Here is a 26495-nt window from a genome sequence, read left to right as displayed (position 1 = left end):
GCCAGGCAAGAGTACTGGAGTGGGAGAGCAGGGTTCAATCCCTGGATCTGGAAGATCCCCTGGAGAAGGAAATGGCAACCTACTCCAGTATTCTTGCCTGGAGAATTCCATGGGCACAGGAACCTTGCAGGCTACAGTCTGTGGGGTCGCAAAGAGGCCAACATGACTGAGTGACTAATAACAACAAGAAACAACAAGTTAATCTGTATGGTGGAGAGAGGACCAGGAGGTTCCCCTTGCGTTGCTTCTATTTTCTAAATAAAATAAGAAGCAAAGGCACTGGTATATGTTATGGGAAGGAAATGTTTGAGGTTTGAAGAATAGAGAAGATGCCATTTGAAAGAGGGGAAATATGAGTCAATTGGGGAAATACAGTACTGGGTTGACCAAAAAGTTTGTTCAGGTTTTTCTGTAAGATGGAATAGAAAAGCCCATATGAATTTTTTGGTCAATTCAACATAAAGTCTGGGTAGTTTCAAAAACTTCCTCAAGACTAGCAGTCCTGGATTCTTCAATGTGTATCTTACTCAGTTAAAACCATTCAGTATGTATATTATTTGAGATTGAGTATATTTGTGAGTAATATATAAACACAAGATAACAATGTATAAACCAATTGCATCAGTTTTCTATTACTGACATTACAAATTATTAACTCAAAACAACACTAATATGTTATCTTATGATTCCATAGATGCAAAGTCCAAAATGGGTCTTGAGGGTAAAAATCAAGTGTTGATGGGTTGCATTCAATTCCAGAGAATCTAAAGGAGAATCCGTTTTCCTGCCCTTTCCAGCTTCTCTCATCCTCTCCCTCCATCATCAAAGCCTGAAATACTACGTTTCTCTGTCCCAACTTCCATCCTCACACCTTTCTCTCTGACTGATTACAGCTGGGAAAATTATCAATTTTAAAGATTCATGTGATCAGATTGGACCCACCTGAATAATCCAGGGTCCTCTCATCAAGGCCCTTAATTTAACCACATCTGCAAAGTCCCGTTGGCCAAGGTAAGTGAAAGTGAAGTCGCTCAGTCGTGTCCGACTCTTTGCGACCCCGTGGACTGTAGCCCGCCATGCCCCTCTGTCCATGGGATTTTCCAGGCAAGTGTACTGGAGTGGGTTGTCATTACCTTCTCCAGAGGATCTTCCTGACCCAGGGATCGAACCCAGGTCTCCCACCTTGTAAGCAAGACGCTTTACCGTCTGAGCCACCAGGGAAGGAAATATATTCATAGGTTTTTGAGATAAGGGAATAGACATCGTTAGGAATCATTATTCTGACTAGCACAACATGACGAAAGTTCATTTTGCTCTGACATGGGGTCCAGAAACAGGAGGTCTAGGTCTCCAGTGCATGATGATCACTGTGATCATCAGGACCCAACCTCTGCTTTCTTAACACATGACCTCATTGCCTAAGACAGGTGCTCGGGTTCCAGCCCTCACAAATGTGTTCTTTCCAGGAAAGGAAAAAAGCTATAGGTGTTCTCACACACATATACCCTTTCTTCGGGAACATTTCCCTACAAATTTATAAAACAGCTCTGCTTTCATCTCAATGGGCATTTGAGAGGCCCATTTTTCCATGCAATCAGCTAAAATTGAAGTGTAATTTTACTAAGGGAAAAAACAGAGAAAGGGCTACTAGGGTAGAAAATTAAAAGCTTCTTCACAGCACGACTGAGTGGTTTCACCTCAGCTGATCTCAAGCTTGTTATTGGATAGAATCTGGGTGAAGGTTTTACCAGGCAAGTGCATAAGAGGGAGAAAGATCAAGCTAGCTGATGATATACACAAAGGCATGATAATAATCATGAATCATGGGATTCAAGTCCATAAAGACAATGAAAGTCACTCAGTTGGGTCTGCCTCTTTGCCCCCTATGGACTATATAGAATTCTCCAGGCCAGAATACTGGAGTGGGTGGCCTTTCCCTTCTCCAGGGGATCTTTCCAACCCACAGATCAAACCCAGGTCTCCCACATTGCAGGCAGATTCTTTACCAGCTGAGCCACAAGGGAAGCCCAAGAATACTGGAGTGGGTAGCCTCTCCCTTCTCCAGGGGATCTTCCCAACCCAGGAATCGAACCGGGGTCTCCTGCATTGCAGGCGGATTCTTTACCAACTGAGCCACAGGGAATAAACACAATAAGTGACAATAAATAAGACACTAAAAGGGTGATAGGTGGTGAGAAAGGACTAGGGTTATTACATTTGAAAGGAATGATTTGGAGAATGATTTGAAATTTGGAACAAGAAGCAAGGATGACAAGGAAGGCATATATTCTCCTTCTGGGCACAGAAGAATGAGGCAAGAATGAAGGAATGAAATGAATGTAGGAAGAAAGACAGCCATCACTGAGGAGGGACAAAAATAAAGAAGCGTTCTCAGCAAAGAACCTGATTTCAAAGCAAGGAGGTAAAGGGAACACTCTAAGAGACGTTTGCAGATCTAAAGGATCTTGATTACAACTGAGGTGGCCAGATTGTTAACTTGACAAACTGGAACAATTCTGAAAACGAAGTGGAATTCTGTTGTCACAAGACAACAGGCATGACCTGGGCCTGTCCCAAGCAAACTACAATGTATCGTCATCCCACTTGCGACTGACTTACAGTGACACGTCTTCTACAACCGAAGAACACCGGATGCCAGCTTGCCCTCTCTCTGCCACTGGCATCAGACCTGGAGTTGCTTCTACCGTCACCTGTGCTACCAGAACGGCTTCTCCTCTGCCCACTCTGTGCTTCCTTAGCAGTGATTCAAAGCCTCGGTGGGGGCTGGGGAAGGTGTGTCTGATTGGCTGAGCCTAGATCACAATGCCACGCTAGCTGCAAAGGAGACGGGGAAAGGATCTGGCCTTTTCAGTTTGCTACCCGGCCACCTTCTCAAGCAGGATTCTGCCTCCTGCTATGATGTGTGAAATGAGGGACTCCTCAAACATAGGTGGTTTCACACTCCAGGCAGTCAAAGCAGTAAATGTTCCTATTAAGTCACCAGTTCGTCCTCCTTGGTTGAGGCCTTGCAAAAACATCCTCTGGGTCTTTTTATTTAATCTTATAAGACATGATTAGGATTTCAATCTAGGAATATTTGATTAAATGATATAGATTCAGTCAGAGCACATTTACTACTAATATGGCAATAATCTCACATTGGAAGAGATGATTGTGAGCAATAAATTCACTTTCTAAAATGCCAATTTTATGCAAATAAAATACATTTGAAACGAATTAGCTCATAGCCACTGACATTTTCTAATACAATATGAATGATTTAAATTATTCATAATTGGTGTTACAGAAGGCTTGAAGTTTTCATGGGTTTTTCCATAAAACGTGTTATGACTTTGTGCCTCCCTGTCTATCTGTGAAGAGTGTGGCTAAGGCTGCTCAGAGCTCTTAGCGAGTCCTCCAATCAACCTCCCAGATAGGGTACAGCTGTTCTCTTTGACCACAAGCATACATGGGGATGATTTTCTTAAATACAAGCAGATACCTGTTAACGTTAAAGCAATGTGTCAAATTTATTTGGCACAGTATTTGCAATATGGAACTTATTCCCAGGTGGCGCTAGTGGTAAAGAACCTGCTTGCCACTGCAGGAGACATAAGAGATGCGTTTGATCCCTGGGTTGGAGAGATCCCCTGGAGGAGGGCATGGCAACCCACTCCAGTATTCTTGCCTGGAGAATCCCATGGACAGAGGAGCCTGGCAGGCTGCAGTTCATAGGGTTGCACAGAGTTGGACATGACTGAAGTGACTTAGCGTGTGCACACACACACAATAACAAAATAACAATATTAGACCAGATGAATAATCTGGATGAAACCACCCCTCATTGTCTCCCTTCCCACTTTATCCAGCCCAGAGTGTCAGGGCCCTGATAGGGGTTTCTAATGATGGGGTAGCAGACCTGGGTTCATATTTGGGGCTGTTGCCATTAACTTGCTATGTGACCTGAGATGAATCACGTAACCTTTCTTAGACTTCCACTGAAAACATCTTTAGCTCCACTGTCCCCCCTCCACTTGACACACACCTAGAAAACCCCAATCCTTGTCAAACTAAAATATCTACATATCCTGAATCTTCTCTGTAACACCTGAATGTAACACCTCCACCTAGGGAGGGGGAAAAAAAAAAACAAACACGTTTCATTACCTACTAAATGTCCCTAGCAATTTCCCTTTTACATTCTCTGGAGTTATTTAACATCTTTTCTCCATCTTCTGATCTCCAGAGAATACTCAAGCTCTAGTTTAGTTCACTTTAAAAAAAGCAAATGAGCACTTCTCTCCAGGTCCTACCCACTCCAAATGTCCTTTCCATTTCTGTCCTGAATTTCAAGGCACAACCACATGCTATATACTAGACCTTCTCCTGGCATTCAAACTATGAGGTATTATTTTAGGAATGGGGAATTCTTAATGCTATATCCCCATCAACCTGAAAAAGCCAGAAATTCCACTCTGCTACTTTTGCATGAAAGCTTTTGTTCCTGCTAAAAACACACAATCAAATCCTTTTTCAAATTTTTCTGTCATTTTTAGGCCTTTGAGTAAATGAAGTATGCAATGATCATGCTCATGTGGGTAAAAAGAGATACTGCATGAGAGATACTACAATAAACCAAAACATTTCACCTTTGCCGACACCGGGGTCTTTGGGGCATATACTTCCTAAGTCTGCTTGATGATGAATCAGGCTGGGGAACACATTGGTGATTTGCATGGGCTCACCTGGGGGCAGGTTGAGAGACAAGAAAGGAGGACCAGGAGAAAAGGACAGGCTTGTTTTTGTCTTTGGTAAAATCCAGGCCAGAAGACCTTAAAAAAAAAAAGCCTCAGGTCTAACTTGGACTTGGGATGTATACGCAGGCAAAGTGCAAGTGAAAGTTGCTCAGTCACGTCAGACTCTTTGAGACCCCATGGACTAAACAGTCCAGGGAATTCTCCAGGCCAGAATACTGGAGTGGGTAGCCTTTCCCTTCTCCAGGGGATCTTCCCAACCCAGGGATCAGACCCAGGTCTCCTGCATGGCAGGCAAATTCTTTACCAGCTGAGCCACAAGAAGCAGCTGTCAGAACTAGATACTCCAGCTGGCAGAACTGAAGCTGTAACTGTGACCCAGATATGCAGGTCTCTCATTGGAGGTGGAGGTCTGGCTGAATGTGAGCTGGGGAAAGTCTCAGACAAAATAGAAAAAAATTGTGTCCAATTCTCAGGCTCAGGTCCCTAGTGTCAGCCAACCTTCCCCCTATACCTGAGTCTGTGGTGTGGTCACTGAGCCTAATGAATTAGGCTTCCTAAAAGGAGGAAGGGTCCCACGTGGGCTAAATGAGAGCTTTCCACTGAGTTCCACACCTCATGGGAGCTGAATGAGACTTTCCACCTCTGGTCCATCAGCTAAGCCTTTAAGGAGGAACAGGTGTAGGAGTAGATACCTGTGAGGATCACTGTTGCAAGGACTTGACCACAGTGTCAGCCTCTAGTTAGCACTGTGAGGAAGGGTGGGTCTAGTCTCTGATGTGGACCAACCTCAGTCCAGGGAGTTGCTCCCTCATCAAACCTACCTCCCCAGGCCCAGCAGAGAAGATGCAGGTGGCTGGAGAGACACTTCCCTTTGCAGAGCTCAGTGCACTCGCCCACCCTAGCCATCCCTTCTTTTATCCGTCTACCTCTCACTCACTTTTTGTATAACATAGTTTGGGGCCACTTTTCAAGTCCACAGTTGAAATCTCTCCCTTGAACGCCCATACTTCTGGTATTCACCATGCAGAAATTTCCAGTTTATGTGTCCAATTCCCATTATACCTCTTTGCCTCTGTCCCTAGGGCATCAGGGAATATTTGATTTAGAGCCACACCTTATTCAGACCTGCTGAGAACCTTTGGAAAAAAGGGGGGATTCAATCAACCCCTGACCTTTTCATGCATCTTTAAAAAGTCCTCCAGCCCCGTCTAATGTGACCTCACGTGGATTCCTTTCACTGCAGGGGTGTGTGTAGGTCAACTGCTTAGCATGGACTGCCAGGAAAGACTCCCTGACCTTGGGGGACCGATATCCACAGGAACTGATCTTGCTCTGCCTTTTCCTATGGAAGTTCAGCATTGTTCTATCCAGTTCTTGACTCCCAGTGTTTTCCCTGGAACTCTAATACCTGGACGCAGGAGGCAGAATGTCTGAACGTCCACTCCTAGTGGCTGGCACTGTGACAATCTTTGCTATCTTCCACGTAGTGGGAGCCCTCCCCAGGCACTGAGAACCAGTGCAAGGTTCTCTACTCGACAATTTCCAATCACATTTCATAGGCTTGAACTCATTTACGTGGCCACACTTAGATATAAAAGGGCTGATAGAGGGTAGACCTTAGGCAGCTACTTCCCAGGGAAGAATCTACATTATGGTAGAAGAGCTGGCCATCTGTGTAACTCTCTCAGAAAAAAAAAAAAAACAATCAGCAAACATTTGTAGAGCACTATTATAATTTTCCCAGCATAGATTTTCTTTCCTCAAATAGCACTCGCATGCACACGCCCCACAAAAAATGAGATTTGACTCCTCCCAGAGACATTTCCATTTTAACAAAAACTGAAAACTTAAACCAAAAAATATTCCAGCTCACCTGACAGCAGGCAAAGGGAGCTGAGGGGCCGCTCTGCTGCTCCGAGACCTCGGTGCAAGGAGCTCCTGCCAAGACACAGCGTCGGCCCGTCAGGCACTCCCCAGGCATGCGAACACACAGAGAGTCAAGGTGAAGAGTGCGAGAACAAAGTCACACTAATCAAAGTCCTGCAACTGGTGGGCCTCCAGCTTCTAAGGTGTTTGAATATTTGCTTAAACTTTCTATAATTCAGTTTCCCATTTTTCTGACATGAGAAGAAAAAGCCAAACCCCAGGGTAAGCACTGACCTGGGAGAAGTCACACTGACTCCAGAAAATCCCACGGAGAGTTATTTGTAGTCTTGAACTATGATGTGTTCTTTGGATCCAGGAAAATACTTGTTGCCACCTCCCTCCCATCAGTAAGATATCTTTATTAAACGTCTGTAAGTATTGGAGTATGGATCGGGTCTTTCCTTGGTTGGATGTGGGGGAGGTGCTGGCTCAGGCTCCTCTTCGGCCAAAGGAATGTCTGGAACCTAAGGATGAGATTAATGAAGATTAAAGACACAGCATTGTTAAAAAGGCAATCTGAAGTCAGGGCACTCAATTAAGACATGCTCCTTTGCCCCTTCATTTTCCTGTGTCTTCCTCTCTCATAGGCACATCCCCACTGATTTTCTTTCCTAGACTTACTTTGTACCACAGGAAAAATGAGTGTGCTAGGAAGGAAACTCAATATGCCTGACTGACTAACAAAGCAATGAAAAGCTAACAGAAGACTATCTGTACAGAAGACAGTAGAATGTACCCAAAGCAAATGGTTAATCAAAGCCTGACTCTCAGCATCCATCCTCAGACAGCCCAGAAAGATTTAAGTCAAAGATGTTGATGCTGTTTTGCCTTGAGAGCCCCTGACCCATCAGAAAATCAATGCAGGTCTACAAACAAACGAAAAGCAACCTAGTTCTTTATTTTCCCTGGAGAAATAGTAAGTATTCAATTCACCTGCTTCCTAAATTATAAATAAGGAGACCATGGAACAATTCAATAAAGATATAACAGGAAAAAAAAAAAGATTTGTAAGACAAAAAAAGGTCAAGTTTTCTCTATTATAACACTTCCCTCCAAAGCTAATTAGCTTACTATTTTTCCTGACTCTTAGATCTACTTTAACCTTCTAACACAGTGGCTGTTAACCAGACAATGCATACCAGAATTATCTGTGGAAAGTAGCAAAAATGTGTGTCATGAGCCTCTCACAAGATTTTGATTCACTAGGACTTTGTCATCTATGTACAAAGATAACTGACATTTATCTTTGTCATGTACACAATGTCCTGGTTCAGACCTCAGTTTTATCTTATGCTGTCAATAAGGAGGCCTCCCTAGTCAGAAAGGGATAAAGCATTCTAATTCTCTACCTTAATCAATATGCTTAGCCATGTGACTTGATTTAGCCAATGAAACGTGGGCAAAGTGAGATATGTCACTTTGGGTAAAAGAGGCAGCTCATGGTTCAGCAGCAGCAGCAGCAGCATTGTTCATAAGCTTCGTTCTCTCTCTCACCGTGACTAGTATATCCCAGTAGCGTCCACCCGGTCCTCCTGGATCCCACAGTGAAGAAGAGACGCAACTGACCCACAGTGAATGGGTAGCAAGAGTAGAAAATAAACCTTTGCTTTGTAAGTCACTGAGATCTGGGGATTGTTTGTTACTGCAACACCATCTAGCCTATTCTGATTATGTCCCCAAATGAAGTCAGTGTTGTATCTCCTTCACAAGGAAGAAGGCTCCTGCCTTTGCTTTAAGTAAAGGAGGAAACTCACCCTTATTAGAAGAAACTAGCACTTCATGACTACTTCCTGCTTGGTACTTTATATGTGGTGTCTTTTCAGTGTTTTATCCTAACGGCCCTGTGAGGAAGAAAGTATTATGCTTATTACAAATAAGGCAGCTCTGACTCAGAAAAGTTAAGTAATATCCCAAGATTGGTAACAAATGACCGATCTTAGATTTGAACCTAACCACTCATGTCTAACTCTCAAGTCCATACTCTTCATCCCAGAAAGTCATGCAAAATACACCTACTTCCATCTTTCTGCCTCTTATTTTTCTGCTCTACCAGTGTTTCTGTTCATGATATCAGAAAAGAAGGTTCAGGACAAAAAGGAGAACTGGGAGTGAATGTCTCAGAAAGTAAGAAAGGGGATATGAACCCTGCATGAGCTGCAGTGGGAGGCACTCTGTCAGGGGCACCTGCGACAGGCCTCCGAGCTCGGCTTTGCAACAGACAACTGTTGGCGGTGTGTCTCACATGCCAGCAAAGCAAATGCTGATATTTTAAAGAAAATGAAATTATTAATGCAAATTGCATTAAGGTGTAAGCCAGTTTATTTCAGAGATTATAGCTGATTATAAAACATACTTGAAGAGCTTTGATTTCTTGTTCAAGGAATTACATATTTATAACCCCTTTAAAAATAAATTGTCAGGCAGTGTCATGCTGGGTTCTGAGTCTCCATTATTCCCAAAATAAACATGGGAGTGCAGCCCAGAGCAAGTCACAAAGGGCCCCCAGGAGCAGGGCTGCGTCGTGATCACGCCAGAGGCAGACCACGAAGCTGCCTGCTCGTTCAGCTCACTCGATGAGCCCTGTGCTGTGGACCAGAGTGAGGACACTCCTCCCCAGCGTAATATGACCTAAAACCCAAAGGTTACACAGTTCTTCAGATAACACAACACGACACACATTTACACTCACACACAAACACACACACTCTCAGTGTATAAAATGCGATGTGCCTACACAGAAATATTTACACTGCTTTACATTGTTGTTGGGGCTTCCCAGGTAACTCAGTGGTAAGGAATCCGCCTGCCAATGTAGGAGACCCAGGTTCCATCTCTGGATCAGGAAGATCCCCTGGAGAAGGGCATGGCAACCCACTCCAGTGTTTTTGCCTGGAGAATCACATGGACAGAGGAGCCTGGTAGGGTTACAGCCCATGGGGTCACAAAAGAGTCGGACATGACTTGGCGACTAGAAAACCACAACATTGCTGTGAGAGAAGCTTCTACAACATAGCAGCACAGCAGGACAGGGGCTTGTCGGGCACCCGCCCGCCTCCCCAGGCCACAGCGCCCTGGCCCGTGCAGTTTGTCCCTGACTGAGGTGTCCTACCCTTTCTTGTCTCATTCCTCTGTTCCCCACTCACCCACCTTTCATCTCTGGGTTTTATCTTTTTCCAGTCCTTTACCTGGGCTTTCCTGGGCTCAGATGGTAAAGAATATGCCTGCAATATGGGAGACCCAAGTTCGATCCCTGGATTGGGAAGATCCCCTGGAGGAGGGCATGGCAACCCACTCTAGTATTCTTGCCTGAAGAATCCCATGGACAGAGGAACCTGGTGGGCTGCAGTCCATGGGGTCGCACAGAGTCAGACACGACTGAGCAACTAACACTTTCACACTTCCAGTCCTTTACCTACTTTACCAACCTGACTCTCCTGATCTCATTCATAAGCCTCATCACATGAAAGAATCTGTCACAGAGCCCCTCTCTCCAGGAATGGGCACATCAGGCATTTCATGAGCATTGTCAGTTCAGTTCAGTCACTCAGTTGTGTCCGACTCTTTGCAACCCCATGGACTGCAGCACACCACGCCTCCCTGTTTATCCAAACTTATGTCCATCGAGTCAGTGATGCCATCCAACCATCTCCTCTGTTGTCCCTTTCTCCTCCCACCTTCAATCTTTCCCAGCATCAGGGTCTTTTCAAATGAGTCAGTTCTTCACATCAGGTGGTCAAAGTATTGGAGTTTCAGCTTCAGCATCAGTCCTTCCAATGAATATTGAGGACTGATTTCCTTTAGGATTGACTGGTTGGATCTCCTTGCAATCCAAGGGACTCTCAAGAGTCTTCTTCAACACCCCAGTTTAAAAGCATCAATTCTTTGGTGTTCAGCTTTCTTCATGGTCCAACTCTCACATCCATACATGACCACTGGAAAAACCATAGCCTTAACTAGATGGATCTTTGTTGGTAAAGTAATGTCTCTGCTTTTTAATATACTGTCTAGATTAGTCATAACTTTTCTTCCAAGGAGCAAGCGTCTTTTAATTTCATGGCTGCAGTCACCATCTGCAGTGATTTTAGAGCCCCAAAAACCAAAGTCTTGTCAATGAACATTGTCTTCTGGATGCAATTTCAAGCACCTGACAGCAGGGAAGGAAGAGGATTGAGGAAAAGCCTAGAGTCTCTCACTCCCTTCTCCAGTCCCCAAAGCCTCTACCATTTAGTAGGTCTCAGATTCCCCAAATGCAAGCAGTGCTTTGATTCTGTTGAAGGAAGCCAAGTGAACAGAGAGGAGTGAACCATCGTAAGTCAGCTTGCTGACAGAGAAACTGCCAAGGTAGGGAGCTGCGCCTTGGACCGTCTTCTGTCTGGGATGAACCGTGCTTTGCCTTGATGTGAACTCTCACTATCTCAGGCTCCCCAACTCTGTTTTCCTGCCAGTGTTTTCGTTTCTTTTACTAACCACTATCTGTCTGAAACCTTTCTCTAAAATCCAGGTTGAAGATCCCCTCTGTATGAAATATTCTCTGATTATCCTCATTTCTCTGTGCTTTCCGTCTTTTTTGGAAGCTCCTTCCATACTGCCCTTCTGGGATCTGCGTTTCAGTATTTAATTATACAACATTTGCTATTGTATATTAGGTGTTTCCCATTAGGACACCATAGACCATTCCTGGAGTAGACACATGGAGATTTGTTATCTACACAGCATTCCTCCCTAAGAGAAACTTGCCCTCCAACTTTCTAAGATAATTCTGCTCTATCCTTTTGGTTGAGCTGGGTTAGTTCTGCCACCCAAATTGGACATAAGACCCAGATTTATCAAATTAGTAAAATGACCCTCTCCCCAGTGAGTGGTTCTCAGATGAAAAGTACACTAAGCCAATATCCCTTCTGGAGCCATCATCCAAGAGGATTCAGGACCTGTAACAACAGTTGGCTCTGAGACTGCCAGCAGTCATGCCAATCCATGATGAAATCCAAAGCAAGGGTTTCACTGAGATAAGGGAAGAGAGAGAATAGTGCTCAGTATCTCTGGACCAGCCAGTCAGTTCATTTGCTCAGTCGTGTCCAACTCTTTTTGACCCCATGGACTGCAGCACGCCAGGCTTCCCTGTCCATCACCAACTCCCAGAGCTTACTCAAACTCATGTCCATCAAGTCAGTGATGCCATCAAACCATTGCATCCTCTGCCATCCCCTTCTCCTCCTGCCTTCAATCTTTCCCAGCATCAGGGTCTTTTCAAATTAGTTACTTCTTTGCATCAGGTGGCCAAAGTATTGGAGTTTCAGCTTCAGCATCAGTCCTTCCAATGAATATTCAGGACTTACTTCCTTTAAGATGGACTGGTTGGATCTCCTTGCAGTCCAAGGGACTCTCAAGAGTCTTCTCCAACACCACAGTGCAAAAGCATCAATTCTTCTAAGCTCAGCTTTTTTTATGGTCCAACTATCACATCCATACATGACTACTGGAAAAACGATAGCTTTGACTATACGGACTTTTGTCAACAAAGTAATGTCTCTGCTTTTTAATATGCTATCTAGGACCAGCCAGGTCTGGAGCTAAATTTACTTCCCTTGAACTTCACATTTATATTAATTAACCTTTTTTTTCTTCTTAGCTTCTGTTGACTTTCTGTCACTTGCACAGTTAAGAATTTTTACTAATACATCTTCCTAATCTAAACCAAATTATTAATGAGTGTCTTTTATTTTTCTGTGTTCTTTATTGGAAGAATGAAGTGAAAATAGCCTGGATGCCAATCCCCTATATTTGAATAGAGGAAAATAATCAAAACTATTGCCTCACTTTCTGGATAGCAATATGAGCGTGCCAGATATGTATAGTAAGTAGGATGGGGAAACACTTGTTGGGCCACTTAGAAGTAGGAAGAAGTCAAAATGTCTTTAATCCAATGATACAAGGGCTTAATATTGGGTTGGCCAAAAAATTCATTCAGGCTTTTCCATAAGATCATACAGGAAAACCCAAACAAAATTTTTGGCCAATCCAATATTTCAACACAGGTAAAGTGAAATCCATGTTACCTCTAGAACTCTCTGTTCTTCTTGAGATATTAAATGGGATTGCCTTTTAGGACTCTCAATGTGGTCAAATGAGATTACTTCCTAGGTGAATAATAAGGAAATGGGCTGTAGTTTTGGGGGCCAGAACATATTCTGATCAATCTATTGCAGCTAAGGAACACTTTTATTAATATCTGGACAAAGAATGGAGCTTTCTCATTTCCAAGACATGGAAGGACCAGGGATCCCACCTTTGCTTCTGAAGGTGGGCAGGAGAAGGCCATTCATGAAGCTGAAGATGAGCAGATCCAAACTGAGGAGTTTTCAAGGAGGAGACGCATGAGAACAGGGAGGCGCAGAGGAAGGAGAAGGAGCACTCCCAGAAGAGCCTCCATTCAAGGCCTGAGCCTGAACTACCCTTTGGAAGCATGTCTAGAGGAACTAATCCTGCTGGAGACAGGCTCCAGTCTCTGACATCTCCATGTCATAGGCCTCTAATGCTAAGAATACTTTATGATCTTCCCACAGCCTAGAGTGTTTGATCTGGTGAAGCCTTGTTGAGGTGGGTGACCATCACCTAGTCTTCCAGGGTTACAGAAACTCCACAGCAGACCTCCTCCAGGCTTGTCAGGCTGTACAGTTCTGGTTCCTGGTTATTAATTCCTCTCTACTGAGGTTGGCAAAGACCATCCCTTAAGAAAAAAAAGGAAAGGACCATGCTGGATCCAGTTAATATGCTACTATGCCCAGCTATGACTACTCACTCTTCCTACTAATATTCAACACATGACCATAGAGTCAGACCTGGAGGTCTATATACTTCTTGATAATGTTTATCAGAAATTCAGCTCTCTCAAAATAAAGTTGCTTAATTGTTTGGCATTTACACTGTACAATATTATAATCTATTTATGAACTGATAACACACACACTCACCCATATACTCACAAACATACAGAGATGATTTGTTCTTAACCATCAGAAAATCATTGAAAGAAAGGAGGTCCAAAGGTTTGGAAAGGGAGGAGCAAAAAGAAAACTACTGGTGTAAAACACAGCACACAGGCAAATCAGTTTTCATGTCCTTTAAAAGCATTGCTATTTAAGTCATATTTTAATGACTAGGAAGGAATAAACTCTCTAGAAACAACAAAATTCATTGTGTGTTAGTTGCTCAGTCGTGTCTGACTCTTTGCGACTCCGTGGACAATAGCCCTCCAGGCTCCTCTGTCCATGGGAGTCTCCTGGCAAAAATACTGGAGTGGGTTGCCATTCCCTTCTCCAAGGGACCTTTTCAGCCCAGGGATCGAACCCAGGTCTCCTGCACTGCAGGCAAATTCTTTACCTTCTGAGCCATCAGGGAAGCGTTCTGGCACAACAATACTAAAAATGAGATGAGATTCAGGAAAATGACGGCTAGCCCAGAAGTCATACCCAACCAAAGCAGACAAAAAGTTTATCCGAAAGTTCCTATTTGGAAGCTACTATTCTGGTGTACTCAATCTTCAATAAATTCAACAGGAGGACGTGGATGGCGCACTGAACTACAAGCCGAAAAGTCACGAGGTTTAGTCTTATCTCTGCGACTAAATCCTTCTGTAACCTTGACTAAGTCATTCCAAATCCCCAGAAATCAAATACAGTGATGTCCAAGAGATCTTTAACTCTAACTTCCATGGTTAAGTGGAAACATTTAAATTACAGGAAAAATATCTCAGACTTAAGGAAATTTTTAGTTTAACAGTAACATGTTAACTTATAAAAATCCATTGCTGATAACTGTATTGAAATTAAAAGAAAAGCTCCTATTTAATAGGCACTTATTAAATGCAAGCCCTGTATACTTATAATTTCTAATCATTACACTTCAAATAAATATTTTACTATTTCTATTTTACACATCTGGATATGGGGACTCAGAGAATTTAGGTAAATTGCCCAAGATTTAGCCAATTATTAAATGTTGGGGCCAGGATTAAAACACAGGTCTTATTTGAAAAAAAAAAAAATTGCCATTTTTTTTTATTGTAGTTAGCTGCCAATTCTATTATCTGCTATATAAAAATTCAAATAAAGAGTAAAAGGAAGTTTCTGAGAACTATGTGGTGACATTTCTGAAATTATATAAGAGACCATAACAAAGATGGACAGCTGTCCACCAAGAAAGTGGGCCCATCGTCGTGGGAGCATGACCGGGAGACACGGAGCCGGACACCACATTTCCCAGCACAGCCCAACTCCCTCCCAGGCAGGGCCATGCGTCTGCTTTTCCAACAGAATATGGAGGAACTCAAAACTTTCACTTACAGACCATGGCTTTTGAGACATACATGGAACTTTTACAAACCCCCTTCCCTAAAACAGGGAACTCAAGGCCATTAAGGATGTAAATGTCAATGTGGAAGGAGCCCGGGTCCCTGAATCACCAGTGTGGAGCAGATCCAGCTTGTCCTCCCTTCCAGGACTACTGAACTATTATTAATACATTAGTGAGGAAAAGAACTTTTACTATGTGAAACAGTAATATTTTTAGGGTTTGTTTGTTACATCATCTAGCGTTTCCCTAAGACAGAGTTGTCAGATGAACTAGGTAGGGAATCTCCTTATCTTTTTGCCCTACGTTCCTCTAACATGTGTTTTTGAAACTGCATGTTGAGAAGAAGTCAGGGAATTAAGGTAGGAGGATGGGGAGTTGTAAGATTGTGCCTTCAAGGATAGGGATGCGAGCTACAGAAATGGTGTATTACATTGCCCCAGCCCACTTACAAATAATCCCACCTTGGTAATCATGACACATAGATACATTTAGTAATAAAGCCTTGGTGGCTATGTTATGTACCAACACACACCCACCTTCAAAACAACCCAGCCACATCATTCGAGAGTCACTGCCCTCACAGCCCCCTTTTTGGTTCAGCCCTTTATCCGTCTTTGAAACCCATCTGACTCTCACACAAAGAACATATAAGCAGGGCCAGACCAGCCCTTCAGCAGTTCCACATCAGATTAACTTGGTTACTGAGTTTCTTAGCAATGTCATAACAAATTACCACCAACTGGGTGGCTTAAAGCAAAGTGAATTTATTCTCTTTTACAGTTCTGGAGGCTAGAAGTCTGAAATCAAAGTGAGTTGGCTCCGTCTGACTATAAAAGAGAATTTTTTCCATGCCTCTCTCCTAGCTTCTGGGGGTTGCCAGCATGCGGTAGTGGTCTTTAGCAAGGAAGCACGTGACTCCTATCCCTGCCCCCATCTTCACACAGCCTTCTTCCCTGAGTATCTGCTTCCACATTTCCCTCTTCTTCCAAGGGCATCAGTCATATCAGATTTAACCCACTGGGGGATATTACTCTGATTATATCCCCAAAGATTCTATTTCCAACTAAGGTCACAATCACAGATTTGGGGGTTAATCTTCAACATCTATTATTGGGGGGGCACAATTCAATCCAAAGAAGCTATTAAAGCAGTTGCCAACTCATAGCCAGGTTCTTCTAACTGGCCTACTGTAATCTCTTCTCCTAAAACTAAACCTTGTTGAACAAAGGTTTTTGGAAGAAGGTTCAGATCTTGCCTTACCCTCTCATACACAGATTTAAGCCCTGTCTTTCTCTCCTGTGTTCTTCCTGGCACCAGAGTCCTAGCTTCTACAAGCCCCACAAATGTCCCTTCTTCCTTCCCCTGGGCCTCCAAAATTAGACTCCTCAACCCTTCAGCCTGTTATGATGGGCTGAAACCTTCAGCCTTGAAACCAACTTCCCATTCATCCACCCCAGCCAGCGCTGAAGGAGTCTGTGCAGAGTGCGGTATGCATGACACTGGGCAGCTCTCCGGATACTGTAATCATCCTCAGAGCCTGGCCCCAGTCAGGATATGCAATTACCACAGGCCCAAGCAGCTCAGTGGGCAGAAACCCAGGATGCTCCTCGCAAGTAAGGGAGAATGAGGTGTCTATGCCCAGGTCAAGGAGGCTGGGAACCTTGGACAGCACAGCATCACTCTGGGTAACTGTCTAATCATGTCTGGGGTAAATCTGAAAGGAGACAAGTTTCCTGCTCAGCTTCTCATGTGCTTCTTCTCAGGGCAGAAACACATTTCGAGGGATGGGCAGCTCTGAGCCCATGGAAGATGACATATGGGTGGAAATAGTTAAAATAGAAACACCAGACTTTTTTTTAAAACAAGGAGATACTTTAGAAATCATTATTTTACCAAAAAAAAAAGGATCAATCTCCGTTTGCCTATTACAACCCAGGGAGTTGGAGACAGAAATAGAGAATGAAAGAGCGAAATGCCTATGGTCACTTTCCTGCCAGGTCACTGACCAGGAACTGGGCACAGGCGAAATTACAGGTCAACCTCATTGTTTTCCAAAGCTTTAAGCAGCAGTCTCTGAATGGGAAGAGCTGACCTTGCTAGAAGGAGCCATCACACCCTCTAGTCTCCCCAGCAAACTCTGAGAGATTCCCAGCTTGGTTCCAGTTGGGAACACGCAGGCCTAATGTCAGGATCCAGGAAGCCAGCTCTTCCCCATTGCTCACTGGCAGGTGGCTTTGTGTGGCAGCACCTGGCTTGGGTGGAATCGCCTGCCACCTCGCAACAGTGTTGAGAACAACGAGCAGGCTGAACAAATCTCATTCCCATGGCAGCAGATCCCACTGAGAACTCTGCCATGCTTTTCAAGATGTACTTAGAGCAGACGCGTCAGCCCCTGGGCTGAAGGGAGGCTCTCAGAAGCCGGGCTGTAATCAGAGCCCGTTCATTAGTGAGCCCGATCCTCAGGACAATCAGAGTGAGGAGTGTTCTGGCCGGTGTCGCCTGTGGTGTTCAATCAATCAGCACAACCACCACCGCAGCGGTCCCGCAGCTGCCTGCCCAACTGCCCCGTGAGGAGCTTCCGAAGAAGAACCGAGGAGCCAAAGAAAACCAAAGCCGACAAGCCAGATCCGTGTGATGGGAGGCAGCCCTGTGGGACTGGGCGGCTCTTCAGAGGGACAACGACGTGGAGCTGGACCAAGCCTGGCCCAGAGGGTCCCTAAGGCAGCCAGTCCTCTGCTCTTAAAAGAGGGGTGACATCCCAGCGCGTCGGCCCTGCAGGAAGGAGCAGGCGACACATCTGAAGGAGGGCTTCTCTGTGCCTCCATCTATCCCTGCACCTCGCTCCTGGCCCTCCCTCCAGATGCTCCCCTTTGCCAGACCGTCTCCCTTAGCCACAAGTGCCCCTCTCAGCATCACTGAGAGCCTTTCTGTGTGATGATCTTCAGTTTCCAGGAGGCCCTGTTTTACCCAGGTCTCTCTCCACCTGGAAGAGTTCAGTTTTAAAAAGCTTCATCCCCAGAGGTTTGTTAAGCAGGTGGTCCAATCAGAGGATGGGTTCACAGGGATCATCGAGGGCCCTGAGTCCAGCCTTACCATTTCCCAGAAAACTCAGGATGTTAAAATATGTTTCAATGAAGAGCTAAATGTACAACATCTGCCAGATGTGTGATACTACACGGTAAACATGAAGTCTATAACATTTGAAACATTAAGAGTAGAAATCATGAAAGTTCTGTAGAAGCTGGTAGTGGCTAAGACCATGTTACAACCCTTGGCTAAAAAAGGAGGTAATATATGAGTTTGCTAGGGCCCCCCACAACAACGTATTGATATCAATACTACAGAAAGGAGTGGCTTAAACTGAGGGAAATTGATTCTCTCTCCGGTCTAGAGCCTAGAAGCTGGAAATCAAGGTGTCAGCAGGGTTAGCTCCTGCTGAGGGATAATTTGGTCCCTGCCTGTCTCCTTGCTTCCACTGACAGCAACAATCCCCAGCGCTCCTTGATCTACAGAAGCACTGCTCCCTTCTCTGCCTCCATCGTCACCTGGCTTCTCCTCCATCTCCTCACATCATCTCCCTCTGTGGACATGTCCTCTTCTCTTCCTCGAAGGACCCCAGTCATACTGATTTAGGGTCCTCTCTCATCATATGGGGCTTCCCTGGTGGCTCCATGGTAAAGAATCCACCTGCAGTGCAGGAGATTCAGGAGACACTGGTTTGATCCCTGGGTCAGGAAGATTTCCCCCGGAGAAGGGCATGGTAACCCATTCCAGTATTTCTGCCTGGAGAATCCCATGGACAGAGGAGCCTGGCGGGCTCCATTCCATGGGGTCACAAACAGTTGGACATGACTGAATCAACTTAGCACACATGCTTGTCATATACGACCTCATGTCAACTCAATCACACCTGCAAAGACCTTCTTTCCAAACCAGGTCACATTCACAGGTACCAGGGTTAGGATTTCAGCAGTCCTCTGGGGGATACAACACAGCTTGTAACAGGCAGAACCCTCTTTCCCACCTTCTCACTCTGAAGGATAACAGATGGTAACAGACACTGAAAGCGTGGAGTTGGTACACACACGTTTAAGCTTTGTAAGCAAACTGTGTGTTTCTCAAAACATCTATTTTCCTTGAAAATAAGATGTCAAAGGGACATCAAAGGGATGTCAAAGACAATATCCTGAGCCCCGTGTCTCTCCCTCCCAGTGCAGAACAACTAAAATCCATGTTGCTTCTTCAGAAAACCAATCTGTATGTAAAGTAATGCTAGAAATGACCAGGGAGCAGCTTTCCTCAGCCCAAATCTGATTTCACATTCACCCAAGGTTCCAGCAAAGACAACCGACGCCCACCCCACCAGCAATCGGCCACCTTTAGAGACAGCGAGATTCTCTTGGAGGAGTGTGTCTGTGTCTCTCTGTCTGTTATGAAGGACTGGAGAGGAAGAAGGTTGGAACTAAACGTAGCTTCTTTTATGGGATTTAGAAGATAGGAAAAGCCTTCCATCCCTACCCTTGAAACTTTTCTTTCTGAACCTCAACTGCCCTGATTACCACTCTCTTCAGCCTCACAGTGACTCCTTGTGGCTTTGATGATGAGATGGCTGAGTAACCAAGGCCACCTCACCCACTCAGGATTGCCCAAATGGTGACTGGCGAAACCTAGGACTCGGTGGGGTGTAGAATTTCCAGTTTTTCAGGTTCAGAACTTTCTTTGACATACTTCGGCTCTGTAGAGAACTGAGATTCTTAGAAATATAATTGAGGCAAGTTTGGATGGTCTCTGGGTTTGCAGAGGTCAAAGTCTAAGGGGAAAAAAAATTCAAAGATGGATCCTGCAAAGGTTCCAATGAGTCTAGTAACTAAATGACTTCTGGCTTTCAGTTATATCCTTACTAACCATTAAAGGAAACTTTTCTTAGGACGAATTAGGTTTTAAGTTCAACTCATTATAGTTTCCTCAGCGCGAACCAAGGTCTGAAGCACCAGGTCTGATGAAAGATCGGGAGGCTCCCTGGCCTCTTGTACTTCATATGTAATTAAATTTCCAGGGGTTGGCCAGCTTCACTCTCCTCTGAGCACTGCGGAGATTACATGAGAAGCCCATGACCCTGCTTCTTCCCTGAAGGACTTTAGAATATCAGGGAGACCCAACTTACATACTTGACGCAAAGAATTTTAAATGCTAGCATAACGTGCAATGCTGAATAAAGTATAATCCAAGCCCATCATGTGCAGTAAAAGCTGCAGGCAGTTCTCGTAAGGAGGGATGGATATGGTGTGGAGTTAAGGGAAGGTTCTCCATGGAATCCGTGCTGTCCCTCCTGGCTTGGCCTGGCTACAGTTTCTGAAACCTTTAACTTGCAGCCCAGAACAATTTCAATCGTTAAGTTTGGAAGGTTTGGAATTCCTCCTACGTTTTCTCCAGTTTTTAACCATAACACACAGTAAGCAAAGTACTGCTACTTTCTACTGCCACTCGGCACTCACAAGAGCATCAGGAAGCAGTACTAGTCTAGATTAGTTCTTCCTGCTCTTCTAGCTCAGTATCCACCCTTCTCCAGCTGATGTGTATGCAGCGGATCCATGGACTCATTTGCTCTCTGCCCGAAGGTGGTCTTGGCCACTGAGAGCTGCAGGCGGGAGATGAGGAAGCAGGAGGGGGGTGGGACTGGGCACTTATTTTATACTGGCCCTCACCTGCCAGCTTAGTGTGGGGCATCTGCCTGCTTCCTCTGAAGACCACAGCCCCACCAGGCAACTCAACCCCCAACCTTACAGTATTCTAGAAGCTCTTTCCATTTACATCTTCAGGCTTCGGAGTTGTGTTAGTCTCTCAGCTGTGTCCGACTCTTTGCAACCCCATGGACTATAGCCCGCCAGGCTCCTCTGTCCATGGGATTCTCCAGGCAAGAATATTGAAATGGGTTGCCATGCCCTCCTTATATCTCCTGCATTGGCAGGTGGATTCTTTACCGCCTGAGCCACCAGTGAAGCCCACAGAAATAGCAAGGTCTCCCTTCTAATATTATACCCCAATGCTGCACCATCTCTTGCTGCTTTTGCTCTTGCAAATAGTACTTTCCGAGTTTAAACTAACTCAAGTTATTCAATTTGAGTGTCATCTGTTTCCTGAAAGTATCTCACTGATACAAATCCTTACTTCTGCCCTGTGTGATGCAATCTGATGTTTTTTATTCCATTCTTAAAAGCAAACAAACATTAAAAAACTATTGTCTCTCACTTAATTGATTTCACAATCAACTAAGGAGTAGTGACCCATAGTTTGGGGAATCAAACTTGTCTTCATCAAAAACAACTGAACTTACTGTTCTAACATAAACCATATTCCCATCAGCGGAATGTCTGGAATTAGTCTTATGTCCTAGATGAGACCCTGGCCAACTGGGCCTTCATTGACCTGCAGCTTCTTGTCTATACCTGGCCCCCTTTTAGAGGTCTCATTCCTGTAACTGAGCCTTTTTCAGTCCCAGTTACCAGTTTTACCTAATCCCCAGTGGGCCTCTAACTGGCCTGAGCACGAGGCCCATGGCCTGGTGGATCAGCTTCCTAGGGTTTCTGTAACAAACTACCCAAACCAGGTGACAGAAAGCAACATAAATTCACCCCCTCACAGCTCTGGCGGCCAGAACTCTGAAATTAAACCCACACTTGTGCAGAGGCGCTATAAGGGATTCTGTCCTTTGTCTCCTCCAGCCTCAGGTTGTTCAGTCGCTCAGTCGTGCCCGACCCTTTGCGACCCCATGGACTGCAGCACGCCAGGCCTCCCTGTCAATCACCAACTCCTGGAGCTTGCTCAAACTCATGTCCATTGAGTTGGTGATGCCATCCAACCATCTCATCCTCTGTCATCCCCTTCTCCTCCTGCCTTCAATCTTTTCCAGCATCAGGGGTTTTTTCTCAATGAATCAGCTCTTCACATCAGGTGGCCAAAGTACTGGAGCTTCAGCTTCCGCATCAGTCCTTCCAGTGAATATTCAGGATTGATTTCCTTTAGGATTGATTGGTTTGATCTCCTTGCTGTCCAAGGGACTCTCAAGTGTGTTCTCCAGCACCACAGTTTGAAAGCATCAATTCTTTGGGCCTCAAGCCCTTCTTTATGGTCCAACTCTCACATCTATACAGACTACTAGAAAAATCATAGCTTTGACTATGCAGCCCTTTGTTAGCAGAGTGATGTCTCTGCTTTTTAATATGCTGTCTAGGTTTGTCATAGCTTTGTAGTTGCAGGCGTCCCTGGGCCTGTGGCTTCATCAGTCTGATGTCTGCCTCTTTTCATATGGCCTCCTTCTCTCTGGGTCTTTTCATCTGTGTGTCTCTTGTAAGGACACATGTCATTGGATTTAGGTTCCATGTGGTTAATCCAGGATAATCTTATCTCAAGATCCTTAACTTAATTACATCTGTAAAGAACTTTTCTCCAAATAAGCCTAATTTTTTCACTGTTATAGAGTCCATAGATTAGAATATAGACATATCTTTAGAGCTGCCATTCAACCCACCACATTTGGTACCTTGACAAACCCACTAGCTCTTGAAAGCTCCCATGCAGAGCTTATGGCTGTACATTCAACTTTGATGGACCCTCAAAACCAAGGCATTAGGAGAAGCACCACAGTTCAGAGATGACTGGGCATAACCCCACCAGACAGATCCATACCTGGGGATGGAAATAACCAGAAAATCAAGTTTTGGATGTTAGAGTTGAACTATAAAGAAAGCTGAGCACTGAAGAATTGATGCTTTTGAACCGTGGTGTTGGAGAAGATTCTTGAGAGTCCCTTGGACTGCAAGGAGATCCAACCAGTCCATCCTAAAGGAAATCAGTCCTGAATATTCATTGGAAGGATTAATGTTGAAGCTGAAACTCCAATACTTTGGCCACCTGATGCAAAGAACTGACTCATTGGAAAAGATCCTGATGCTGGGAAAGATTGAAGGCAGGAGGAGAAGGGGGCAACAGAGGATGAGATGGTTGGATGGCATAACCAGTTCAATGGACGTGAATCTGAGTAAGCTCCAGGAGTTGGTGATGGACAGGGAAGCCTGGCGTGCTGCAGTCCATGGGGTCGCAAAGAGTCGGACACGACTGAGCGACTGAACTGTTTTGGATGCTGGTCCTATTGTTCGGCAGCTCACTATCCAGGTGTGTCTGTGCCTCTGCTCTAGTAATGTTGTTGTTTAGTCAGTAAGTCATGCCCTACTCTTTTGCCACCCATGAATGGCAGCCCGCCAGGCTCCTCTGTCCAGGGGATTTCCTAGGCAAGAATACTGGAGTGGGTTGCCATTTCCTTGTCAGGGGATCTACCTGACCAAGGGATCAGACTCACATATCCTGCATTGGCAGGTGGATTATTTACCACTAAACCACCATAGAAGCCCCATTTCTGGTAATACACAGCCACAATTTCTTATCCTCCTGACCAGCCAACCTTAGACAGTATGAGTCATTAAAAAGGCAGATCATGAAGAATGGAAAGGGCTTTGAAAAGTGAGAGAAAAGGTGGTAACCTATGGGAAAGAGCAAACATATAGACACAAAGGAACCCTATTCTTTAATCAAGCAACAAATCTGATTTGAAGCTCAGAATGGAAGTAATATCTTTGAATTACTGTGACAGTGAAGGGAGCATCTTTCCTGTGTGACTCTCAAACTTCCTGGGTACTAATTTCTCTTAAACACTGCAAAAAATCTCCTTGTGGGAAAACAAAAACAAAAACTGCCTTCTTTCAAAGATCGATTCATTCAAGACTCCTAGGAGTCTTTCTCCATCCTGTGGCCAGTCAGGAGGCTGGAACGTGTCTACCCTCCGTGGCAGGTCCTAGCCCTGGAGGTCAATATGCTGCACTCTGCTCTTAGATCTGACTGGCCTACATGGAACTCAAGATAAATGGCTGGCATTTTCATGAAGCTTTATCCTATATGACATTGTTTAAATCTAAGAATGAGTAAACCACTGTAAATTCTTATAATCTCAATATAATCAACCTTGCATTAATTGTACATCAAGCTCAGAGCCTGTAATAAAGAATACTGGCAGAAGACAAGGAAAGAGAGTTCTTAGCTGAGCCTTTTGAATGTTAGCAGATGAAGAAAACTGTAGTTTCATTCAGATTATCTCATAAGGAAAGAGTAAATGGTCAAGCCAGAGAAGAAAGCCTCTTCCTTTACTCTGTGGAATGGAGGCTAAGCAGCCCTGCCCCTTGAGGGAAACATCTCATTGGAAAACTGTTAAATTAGATGACCAGGATCTGACAATTTCCATTATTCTGAGCCACTTATGTTGGCCTGATGTAGTCTTTCGTGTAAAGTGTAAGTTACCTGGGGCCTGCATGTTGAAGTACTCTCAGCTGGCTACCCATGACTGGCCATTAGCAGGATTGTAAAGAGGCTCAGGTAATACAGTGGACACAAAATGGGCTTCTGGCATCTGAAGGTACGAATTTGGGTCTTGCCCTTATTAATTGCTATCTAGAGAGACTGGATGGGCCATTTTTGAGCTCTCTGAGCCTCTGATTCCTCATTGTAATTTAGGAAGAGTAGCAGTCCTTCAATTGTGGGTTTGTTATGAGAGTTAAATGAGGATATTCAATAAATATTTTTTGAGCACAATTATGTGCCAATTATGTGCTGTCCTGGGCATTCAGGTGCTGTGCTCTGCTAAGTTGCTCAGTCGTGTCTGACACTTTGCAACCCCATGGACTGTAGCCCACGAGGCTCCTCTGTCCATGGGATTCTCCAGGCAAAAATGCTGGAGTGGGTAGCCATACCCTCCTCCAGGGGATCTTCCCAACCCAGGGATCAAACCCAGGTCTCCTGCATTGCAGGTGGATTCTTTACCATCTGAGCCACCAGGGAAGCCCATGAATACTGGAGTGGGTACCCTAACCCTTCTCCAGAAGATCCTCCCGACCCAGGAATAGAACCAGGGTCTCCTGCATTACAGGCAGATTTTTTACCAGCTGAGCTACAAGGGAAGCCTGGGCATTCAGGTACATAACATAAAAACAGACAAAACAGTCCTGTCCTTGCTAAGATGACAATCTAATGGTAGAAGCTACAGCTGAGCGACTTCACTTTCACTTTTCACTTTCATGCATTGGAGAAGGAAATGGCAACCCACTCCAGTGTTCTTGCCTGGAGAATCCCAGGGACGGGGAACCTGGTGGGCTGCCATCTATGGGGTCACACAGAGTCAGACACAACTGAAGTGACTTAGCAGCAGCAGCAGCAGATAATAAACTATGGTTGAAGTGTTTCCAAAGTTTTTCTATTGTTAATAGATAACATGCATTTTTATTATTCATCTGAAGGAGTTTTGAAATAGATTCTAGATACAAACCTTTTCTTTGTTAGATATGTTATGGAATTATTCTCCCACTCTGTAGTTTGCTTTTTGTCTCTCATTATTTGTCTTTTGGTGAGCAAAATATCTTAATTTTAATGTCATCAGATATATCAATTCTTTATTTTACAGTTAGTGACTCGTCTGTCTTGTTTTTTCCACATTCTGAGGTCTTAAAGATGCTCACCTATGTTACATTCTAAAAGCTTTTATGTTTTTCCATTTACACTTAGGTCTGTATATGCCTGGAATTGTTTTTACATGTAAAATGAGAAAAGGATCCTATTTCATTTTTGCCTGCACGACTATCCAATTACCCTAACTCTATTTATTGGGAAAAACATTCTTTTTCTAGTCTATGGTTTCCTTTGTCACAACTCAAGTCCATACATACATCAGTGAATATCTGGGTCCTCTCTTCTGTTCCATTGGTTGGTTTTTTTAAGCTTTTTGCCAATACTTTGTATGTCAGGTTTGCATGCATGCTCAGTTATATCTGACTCTGCGACTCCAGGGACTGTTGCCCGCCAGGCTCTTCTGTCCATGGGTATTCCAGGCAAGTGTCCTGGAGCAGGTTGCCATTTCCTACTACAGGGGGTCTTTCCTACTACAGGGGACCCCTACTACAGGGATCAAGCCCATCTCTTTCGTGAATTCTTTACTGCTGGGCCACCTAGGAAGTCCCCTTTGCCAATACTAGACTAGTCTTAATTACTATAAATTTTAACAATGAGTAGGCCAAGTTTTTTTTTTTTTTTTTTAAGAATATCGCTTCTCATTCTTTTAGTTTTAGTACAAATTTTAAAATAAGCTTGTTGGGTTCTGGAAAATACTTTGCTGGTATTCTCAATGGGATTGCATTGAATCTATAGATCCATTTGGAAGAACTGATGCCGGGGTCCAGCCCCGGCTGATCCAGGGTATTCGAAGGAGAGACGGCATAGGTGACCTATTTATTTAAATATTTATCAAAGATATAAAGAGTAATAGAATAAGGATAGCTCAGTGAGGAAATTCAGTGGAGAAAAGAGGCTGAATAATTCAGCCAGAAGGTAAGAGAAAGAACGACATGGGGAGACCAAGGTTTG

At 44.3% G+C, this 26495-nt stretch overlaps 1 long non-coding RNA gene across 2 annotated transcripts in view; it reads right to left on the bottom strand.

Moving 5' to 3' along the window:
• The window catches only part of LOC133237754 (uncharacterized), a 60704-nt gene that overhangs the window by 17797 nt on the left and 16412 nt on the right, over window positions 1-26495 (bottom strand). For both annotated transcript variants that reach the window (XR_009733325.1, XR_009733326.1), the window contains exons 5-6: window positions 8438-8524; window positions 6918-7147 (exon numbers count right to left, since the gene is read on the bottom strand). This is a non-coding gene — a long non-coding RNA (uncharacterized LOC133237754). The remainder of the gene's footprint in view (window positions 1-6917; window positions 7148-8437; window positions 8525-26495) is intronic.

This window comes from Bos javanicus, chromosome 24 (genome assembly GCF_032452875.1).
Source record: "Bos javanicus breed banteng chromosome 24, ARS-OSU_banteng_1.0, whole genome shotgun sequence".
Lineage (NCBI taxonomy): Eukaryota > Metazoa > Chordata > Mammalia > Artiodactyla > Bovidae > Bos > Bos javanicus.
Note: the sequence above shows the minus strand (reverse complement) of the source record. Positions and strands in the feature narration are given on the sequence as shown.